The 9,041-nt window shown below is 44.4% G+C and overlaps 1 protein-coding gene across 9 annotated transcripts in view; it reads left to right on the top strand.

Annotated features, from left to right (window-relative positions):
- Positions 1–217: 217 nt before the first annotated feature.
- PAG1 (phosphoprotein membrane anchor with glycosphingolipid microdomains 1) overlaps positions 218–9,041 on the top strand; it is a 148,292-nt gene continuing 139,468 nt past the window's right edge. For 2 of the 9 annotated variants that reach the window (XM_082432857.1, XM_082432856.1), the window contains exon 1: positions 297–564. The gene's annotated coding sequence lies outside the window, so the exon portion shown is untranslated. Of the gene's footprint in view, positions 565–9,041 lie in introns of all 9 variants that reach the window. The other 7 variants (XR_014255395.1, XR_014255396.1, XM_082432855.1 and 4 more) reach the window with 6 other exon arrangements.

The raw sequence follows: 9,041 nt of genomic DNA, 5'->3' as shown, positions 1-9,041 counted from the left end.
CCCGCCTCGCCCCCTCCCCGCCCGCCTCGCCCCCTCCCCGCCCCGCCCTCCCCCGTGACGTGCCGCAGAGGGCCGGGCTCATGCGCACTCGCGCCCCGCGCCCCGCACGGCTGCACCGCCTCGGCGCTTGTCATTCTCCGCGGCGCGGCGGCGAGTGCTGACTGCGTTGCGTGCCTGCCTTCCCGCTTGCTTGTCGGCGCGCCCGCGATATGATCGACCGCCTGGGAGCGGGCTAGCAGTTCTCCCCGCTACAGCGCCTCGGCTTTTCCCTGGCCGCCTTCCTTGTTGAGCCCCGATTCCCTCGGAGCCGGAGACACGCACCAGGGGCTCGAAGCGCCGCACTCCGGGACTGGCGGCAGCTGCAGCGCTCGGGACCGCGCGGCAGGGTGCAACCTCTGTCGTCGCCGCCGCCGCCGCGCTTGGCACCGCGGAGCCAAGGCGGCTGGTGCAGAGCGGCAGCACCTCGCCCCGCACCCGCCGCCGCCCGGGCAGTGCGGGGCCGCGGCGCTCTGTGCGCAGCGGGAGCGCGGTCCCCCCCGAAGGCTCCCTGTCGCCTGCGTCCCAGTAAGTTGACTGTAGTTTTTGAAGTTGGAGGGCGCCACGGGAAGGGGAGGTTCGTTTTTGTTATCTTCACGTCGTGGGAAGCTGGGGGTGGCACCTCTTGTTAGCAGGGCTCCAGCTTGGGGAGTTGAGGGTGCGAAGCCGCGGACAGGGCACGTGGGGAGAGGAAGCAGTCCCGGGAGAACTGGCTCCAGCCTCTGCTGAACGTGCCAGTTGGAAATGTGCTGTGAGAGGACAGGTGCTCTGAGGGCATTTTGCCTGCTGCTGATTGCACATTCCGAGCCCTTTGACTGTGTGTGTGTGTGTGTGTGTGTGTGCGCGCGCGCGCGGGGGGGGGGACTGGGGGGTGGTAGGGGGGTCCTGTCACCTCCATCCCAAGTCCTCAAGGGAATGACTCTAGTAATATTCCTGGATGCGATAGATCTTTGGGGATGGGGGCTAAGTCATTCCCTCTCAGGCCTCCAGGCTTCCCGCGCATCCCACTTTTCTCTTCCCCTAGGCAGAAGTTGTAATTGGAGCCCAGTCCTTTAGGGAAAGACAACTTATATGTCAACCTAGAGTTTTGTGCTATAAGGCAAATAAAATGAGAAACCCGCTCAGCGTGTGTGATTTCATACGCTTTAAGAATGTGAGCAAGTCTCAAAGCAATAGTGTTCAGATGATGACACTTGGGTTTCACCCTCACTGTCCTGCACCTCTTATGTAAGCCTCGCGTCAGGATAACTGTCTCTGCAGTGGCTGCAGCTGTGGCTCTCCATTCCATTTGTTTAAGGTCTAGCTTGAACGTATTTAATAAAAATGTTGACATGATATAGCACCCTGCAGTCTGAAACAGAGTGCACTCTTCAAATTGGAGTGTCTTCTCCTAATAGGGATTGTGCAAGGAAAACCCCAGTATATTTTTCAAGGCAGCTCCAGGAATTAGACACATAAATCATGTTTTAAAATAGCATGCATTGTACAGAGAGCTTGCAGAGGACCCCTTTGAACACATCCCCTTTGTTTTAGAAAAAGTGGAAATTGTTCATGCCAGACAATTGTTGAGTCTGAAAGTTAAGTGTACTGATAGGCTTAATTATCTTAATAAACAAAGAGCATGATTTATAGGTAGCTGCCCTGCCCTACTTTGAAGGATAGAATTCTAGAATTCTTTAACCTTTCTCTCATCTGTCCCCTAGAGATTCCTTTTAAGCAGAGCAATAGATTATCATCATTGATGTTTAATATTTGAGTTGATTAAATTTGTAAAAGCAGTACTTTGAAATACCATACAGTACTGCTATGACTATTAAGACAGTGAATATTAGAAATAAGGAGAATATTCCAATTTTTTGGTATAGAAGTCATTAGTTTAAAAAAACAGGTAACATCGACTGCCCTAATATATCTTTTTTAATTTGGACTTGTAATAAACATTTAAACCAAAACTCAGGGTTGTGTTTTGATGTAGGATTTATTTAGTTACTCTTTAGAAAAAGAAGCACATTTATTTATAGCATTCTAGCACATGGAACAAGATGAACTAGTTATAGGCACCTCATTTAAAAACATATCATAGTTTTTTTTAAGGAATTCTAAGAAAATACACAAAATGTAATTTCAAAAGTTGAAAAGATAGTCAGCACTTTGTACTTGGTGAGAGCAGCCATTGCTTATCTCTAGAAGAGATTACATCTGAGCATGGAAGCACAAACAGGTTGACCCCCTCCTAACATGATGCACTGTCACATCATGGTTAGGAGGACAGACTAGGGAGCCATGCTGGCAGCTCGGGTACCATCTGTTTGAATCTGGGCAAGTTACCTAAACTCTGTGCCTCAGTGTCTTTGTCTGTAAAATGGGGATAACAGTACCTACCTCCCTGGATTGTGGTGAGGATTAAGTGAGTTCATAGATTTAAAGCTACTGAACCAGTGTCTGGCTTATTAAACTGAGTAAAATTATCGTTAGGAAAGGAAATGCATCTTTGGATTCTGTGGACATTGAATGGCTGCTGATGGAGGTTAACAGAAGCAGTTCACATGTATAATAGGAGAGAGGGTATGAGCATTTATTGAATACCTCCTGGTAATGCAGACACCAGCTGGTGTTTGACCAAATGTCTCTTTCAATTCCTCTCCAAGGTGGGTAGCTTCATTTCCACTTTGGAGAAAAGGAAACTGGGACTCAACAAGATCAAATAGTAGAAATCGCAGTTAGGATTTTAACCCATGTCTGTCTCTTTCAAACCCTGTCCTTTTTGGCCCTGCTGCCTCAACTTGCAAACTGCTTTTTCCATCTCTTCTCCTTGAATCCTCATAATAACATAATAAAATGGGTGCATTATTATCTTTAATTTACAGATGAGGAAATTTTCTTTAAGCAGTAAAGTATGCAAAGTGCTTAACTCACCAGATAGTTCTCCATGACTGGGAGCTATTATTATTATCATAATTATTGTTTAAAAGCTTGCCTACATTAGCACATGGTAGAGATGCCAGCAGGTGAAATGAGTTTTTCTCCTTCGGTTTGAAGTGGATTCCATTGCTTTTCACTTCCCTATTCACATATTCAGAGAATCAAGAAAAAGAAAATGGTATGTTACCGTCCCCACGCTTCCCGCTGGAGGACAGCACTCCCGGGTTTGTTTCCCGCCTGCAGATGTAGCTGCAGGATCCACACAGCCTAGTGAACAACCGCAAGCAGGTCATCCATCGATCCACAATCAGCATCATCTGTGGGCATGAATTCAGTCCCAGCTGGAGAACACCCCTGGGGCAGAGAGAGAGGCCTTGCACTTTGCAGCATAGTGTACTGTATGTTCAGAAATGGAAGTAATTTACATTTCATATTAAATAAGCATGCTTCCTCTGGGCCCTAGTACCAGTGTGGTGGGAAGCAGTTTCAGGGGTCCTGTGTGAGCAGTCCAGTTGGCCTTCCGTATCCTCGGGTTCCACATCTGTGGATTCAACTAACCTCGGGTTGAAAATGTATATATTTTTTAATTCCAGAAAGTTCCAAAAAGCAAAATTTGATTTGCTTTGCTCCAGCAGCTATTTACATATTGTAGCATTTACATATTTACTGTTTACATGGCATTTACACTGTATTAGGTATTGTAAGTAGTCTAGAGATGATTTAAAGTATGTGGGAGAATATACTTTAAGGTTCTATGCAAATATAATGCTATTTTATATGAGGAACTTGAGCATCCACTGATTCTGGTATCCTCACGGGTCCTGGAACCAATCCCCCATGGACTCTACTTTGTTAAAAGTCTGGTCCACAGCCTGTCAAACTTTTCACTTGACTTCCGAAAGTTGGGAATGATTGAAAGGCTTTTTTCCTGTGGCTTTCTTAGATTATCATCCAGATCTACATAGTATTCTGGCCCTTGGTAAATATTTACTCTGTTTTCTCGATATAAAAATCTAATTTCTGTAAAGGGCACGTGGGCCACAGACGGCTTACAGACTGATTTAATATCTAAAGAAACCTGGTATCCTACCACTGAAAGGTACTTCAATACAGATGTTCTAAGTGCGCTTTTTTTTAAAGTCAAAACTCTCTGTACAACATGTTGATTACAGTTAATAATACTGGCTTGCATATTTGAAAGTTGCTAAGAGAGTAGATCTTAGAAGTTCTCATCGCTAGAAAAAAAAATTGTAACTATGTGAGGTGACATGTTAACTACTCATCATGGTGATGATTTTGCAATATATACAAATGTTGATTCATTATGTTGTACACCTGAAATGAATAGTGTTATATGTCAATTATATCTCAATTAAAAAAAAAATCAAATCAAATCAGAAGTCTCTGGGTGTGAGCTCCCAGGAGGGTACCAGATAGAGTCCTTGCCATCAACTGAGTCTTTCTGCAGTTTTAGCCCTCCTTGTCAGAGTACAAATATTCCTTTTTACTCTTTCAAGTGCTTTTCCTTACATTTCAAATGCTCCTCTGCTCTGGGTCATTCTACAGTAAAAATCTTCCTCAGTCACTTTTGTGACTCGACCTGGGTCCATAATTTACTTTTAACTCATTCTTTAGAATTTACACAGTTCAGTTTTATTTTTTGTCTATGTTAACTATTTATTGGCTTACCTCTAAATCGCCAAATAACTTGCCTCCGACGTCTAGCTATCCTTGCTGTCAGAAGACCTACGTACAAGAAATGCAAGCTAATTTTAATATGGATAAAGTGAGTGAAGAGCATTTACTCTCCCCAGTCATCTCTACTGTTTTGAATTATCTTCCCTTTGGGCTTGGGGAGCCTGGGGCTGATTGTATTTCTAGAGCTCTTGCCTCATACATCCGGGAGAAACTTGTTGGAGGTTATACTAGTCTTGGTTCTACAAGCAAGCTGTTCATGTGCAACATGGCAGAGACAGTCCCGCAAGGCTGGGACGTTGCTGAATTTGAGGGCGAGGGGTGGGTGTGGGGAAAGACAGCTCCGAGTATGATTTATCTGCCACATCCTTACTGGATGGAATGAATAGCTAACACAGAGCCCTTACCGTGGGCTGGCTGCCATGCTAAGGACTGTACAAACAATATTTACTTTAATCAGTGACCTTGTGTGGTTACTTTGTTATCCTTTATTGCCCAAGGAGAAGCTGAGGCCTAGAAAGGTCAGAGCACTTGTCCAAGATAACACTAGTGTGTTTCTGAGCCAAGAGTGGAGGCCAGGAGTCTGATGAGGCCTAGCATTCTACTGCATCCAATTTGGGGGCCTTCTTATGGTTCAGCTGTGTCATATAGATATCCTATATTGTGCTTCTCAAAATCATCCTATACCATCTCATGCTCTCCCCACAGTGACCCTAGGATAGAGCTAAAGGGATGGTGGAAAGGTCCGTGCCCACCGTCTTCCAGATCTCTATGGAGGAATAGCTTAAAGCTTAGTTCATGCAATGAGCTCAGAAAAGAAACCCCCATGTTAGCATTGTGAAATAGGAAGCATAAAGCCTTCCACTGATCATGGGACACAGTGGAGAGGCGTGCAAACTTTGTGTTTGATGTCACATGCTTGCGTCACTCTCATCGAAGAGAGAAGTGTAGCAACCTGAGATTTTCTTAGGTGATTTCTAAAAAATTAAATCAAAAATGATTTAATCAGTAGTGAGTATTACTACAGCAGTGTCATGTGTTGTTCACAATTAACTGATGGTTTTTAAAGTAAATGAACAAGTATGTCTCACAAGCAAAGTGCAAGTGTGTTGTCTCAGAAAAGGAACATTGTGTCACATCTTCTGTGTCTGCATCCTAGTCTAACGCCACTCTAAATGCAGAGGGAAAGGGCAGAATTTAAAACCAACGTGTAATATTTCCAAAACCGTTTCCCTGAGCCCCACCTCCTCTATTTTTTCCTGATTTCACACTGGAGCCAACGTTTGTTGCAGAGGTCTCGGTATTGTGCAGGTGCCCTTTTGTAAGAAACACTTTTCCAAAATAAAACAATTTTAAAAACCCATTAAAAAAAGTTCTTCATATCCCTTGGGTTTTGAGTTTTATTTTTGTTGTTGTCGTTGTTATAATATTTTGGTATATCATGTTAATGTCTCACCCACTCCCCCTTCTTGGTTTTATAGGACTGTATAATTTTCAAGCCTGTGAGTGATTAAAAACTTACGAAAAATTCAATTTTCTAAGTGTGGATTTTATGGCAGAGGACAGGGAAATTTGGCCTGATTGGGGAGCCTTTACTTAAACTACAGAGCACTTGAAACCCTATGAACCTTATGGAGTAGACAGGTTTTTCTGAAAAAGTGTTTTAATTGATCAATAGCAGCCTTGTACTTTCCTCTTCAATTTCATAGGACCCAGTCCCCGCATATCATATCTTGTATTCATTTGTCAGTAATCGATTTCAATTGATTTTCTAAAAGTACCAAAAGGTGTGACTAGTCAGCATTGCTGCATCTGTCATTTCAGTCTTCAGGGAGCCCCAAGGTTGCATATGGAAGCCTTTCTGTGAATTTGTTCTCTAAGGAATGAAGGGTGTTCAGATAGGTCCCTGGGGTTCAGGTCTCGCTGTACTTGTGACTCAGTCATTGCTGTTAATGTTGCTTCCACTCACTCTGGCCTTTCACCTCCACCCGTACTCCTTCCTCCATCACCCCCACGTGGCTGAACCTGCTGAAGCTACTGGGAAACTTTAATGTTGAAGCAGCTCATGCTATAGGTCAGAGGCAATAAAACCACACAAGACCAATTTTCTTAAACTATAAAAAAGCCAATCTGTAACATGGCTACACACAAGAACACCACAGCTTCTGTATTCAGCACTTGGGAATTGCAACCTGAGTGGCCTTGTGATATCTTCCATGACACCTTCTAAAGAGAGCTCTGCACCTCTCATTCACACATAATCAATCACTAGAAGCTTGGCAATGTTTGAGCCAAATTTAGTTGGAGTGATATTTACTCATTTATACATTCACCAGATATATATCAATACACCAGGCATAGTGTTGGATGATGAAACCTCAGACGTAAGAGGATTCCTTTCACTTCCCTCAAGAGTCTCAGTCTTGGGAGGGAAAAGACGCTTAACAGCAGTTGGAACCAGTGCCTAAAAGATGCTGGGCTCGCTCAGGGGTGCCTGACTCCAAAGAGATGACTTTCCCTTAAGAAGCAGGGCCGGATCTGAGTCTGGAAGGGTGAGTTGGAGGGGACCAGGCAGCTGAGGATGGGAATGGGCTGGCAAAAATCATTCTGAGCCAGAGGAACCAGGGGGAACACAATGAAGGAGCTGAAGAGGGTGGTACGTCTGTGGAATAGCTGGTATTTCCCCGAGACTGGTCCTCATCAGGGGCAGTAGGTGAAGCTGGAAATGGAGAGTAGAGGCTGGAGCCACTTCGGGAAGGGTCTTGTGGGCCATATTTGGTTCAGATGAATTCAGGTCGTTCTTTTAGAAGGATCACTCTGGGCGTGTTGTAAAGAATGGTTGGGATGTGAGGATGGTGGTGTGGAAAAAAGCAGTTGTGTAAAAAAGCTGTTGAATCCTTGTGTGGATTTTAAGGTCTGAACAGACTGATCAAGGTGGGGGGATCGGAGAAGGAGAGGAGAAGCAGGGAGGGGATGGTGAGTTTCGGGATGGATGACTCCCAGGGCTCTGGCTTGGGTGATTGAAAGGACAGATGTGCCATTGGTCATGATAGTGAATACAGAGAATGGTGCAGTATGCAGGGGAAGGTGATGAATTCAGGGGTGGATTCGTGTGATGTGAGGCACAAGAGGGGCACCCAGGGCTTGAGATTCAGTTGACAGTTGCACAAGCCTGTGGTTCTGGAATTCAAGACAGAGGCTGAGCTGGAGATAAAAGTTTGCAAGTCTTCCGTGTATTTGAAGTTGTTGAGGTTGTGATCTGCCTGGGAGGGTGCGTAGAATGAAAAAAAGATGAAGGCCAAGGTGGCAGGCAGAAGAAAGGGAGATGGGATAGTAAGATTAAGTGAGGGAAGTTTTCGACAAGTGCTTGCACACAAAGTGGCAGAAGCCAGAGGCAAAGCAGGATGAGGTGCATGAGGGAACGGGAGCCGGGTGACAAAAGGAATGAAATAGAAAGAAAAGGCAGAGAGCAAAGGGACAGGTCTGTTTCCTCGCTTGCATCTGCACAGATGACAGTGGCTATTTCTCATATAGCTTCTAGTTACTGTCAATAAGTATGAAGACCTACTATGTGGAAAGTGGACGGGGAGTGGGGTAAAGGAAAGAAATCAACAAAATCACGAATAAAGCATGATCCTCAACCTCAAGCTGCTTATAGGATAGCATTGTCGTTTCTTGTTTTCCTTTTCCTTTCATTTTTCTCCTTCGTTGACAGCAGGACAGGGCCACTTGGGAAAGTGGGAAGAATGACAGAATCACTTTCTTGGCACATAAAGGGCTTGGTTCTCCATAACAGGCATGTCTCGCTGTATTCATGAATGAGCACACCGAAAGGAACAGTGATAATGACACACTATTTGACAGTTTACAAAAACGAAGCTTTTAGCATGGCCACAGCATCTGTGGAGGGTTTGGACCTGTGAACCAATCTTGTTAGAGTTACTAATGAGCCTTTTGGCTCGTTGGCTTATTTGAGATATATTAAGTACAGTTTCCTGTAATTTTCACTTGTCTTATAAAAACAGGCATCATTAAGTTATAGACAAGCTGGAGTATTTGGGGGGATGGTGGAAATAATTACCATGTGTTTTAGTTAATATCATGCATTTCAGTCCTCACTTGTTTTATCCTTTAATTTTGACCTAAAGGTGGAATTAACTCCCATTGCAGAGATGAGGGAACTGAGATGCAGGGTTAGGATGACTGCATGGAAATAACACAGCTAGTAAATGGTAGAGCTCCTAGGACCCCAAATAAGGCGTTCTGATTTCAAATTCTGGCTTCTTGCCACGCCATCATGTTGCCTGTGTCTTCATGAATACCTACTAAAGAAAAATTAGGGTGTGGAATATTTAAGAGATTTTTAATTAGTCTGCTCAAAACACTAA

The sequence above is a fragment of the Balaenoptera physalus genome, assembly GCF_965194825.1.
Source record: "Balaenoptera physalus genome assembly, chromosome: 17".
Lineage (NCBI taxonomy): Eukaryota > Metazoa > Chordata > Mammalia > Artiodactyla > Balaenopteridae > Balaenoptera > Balaenoptera physalus.
Note: the sequence above shows the minus strand (reverse complement) of the source record. Positions and strands in the feature narration are given on the sequence as shown.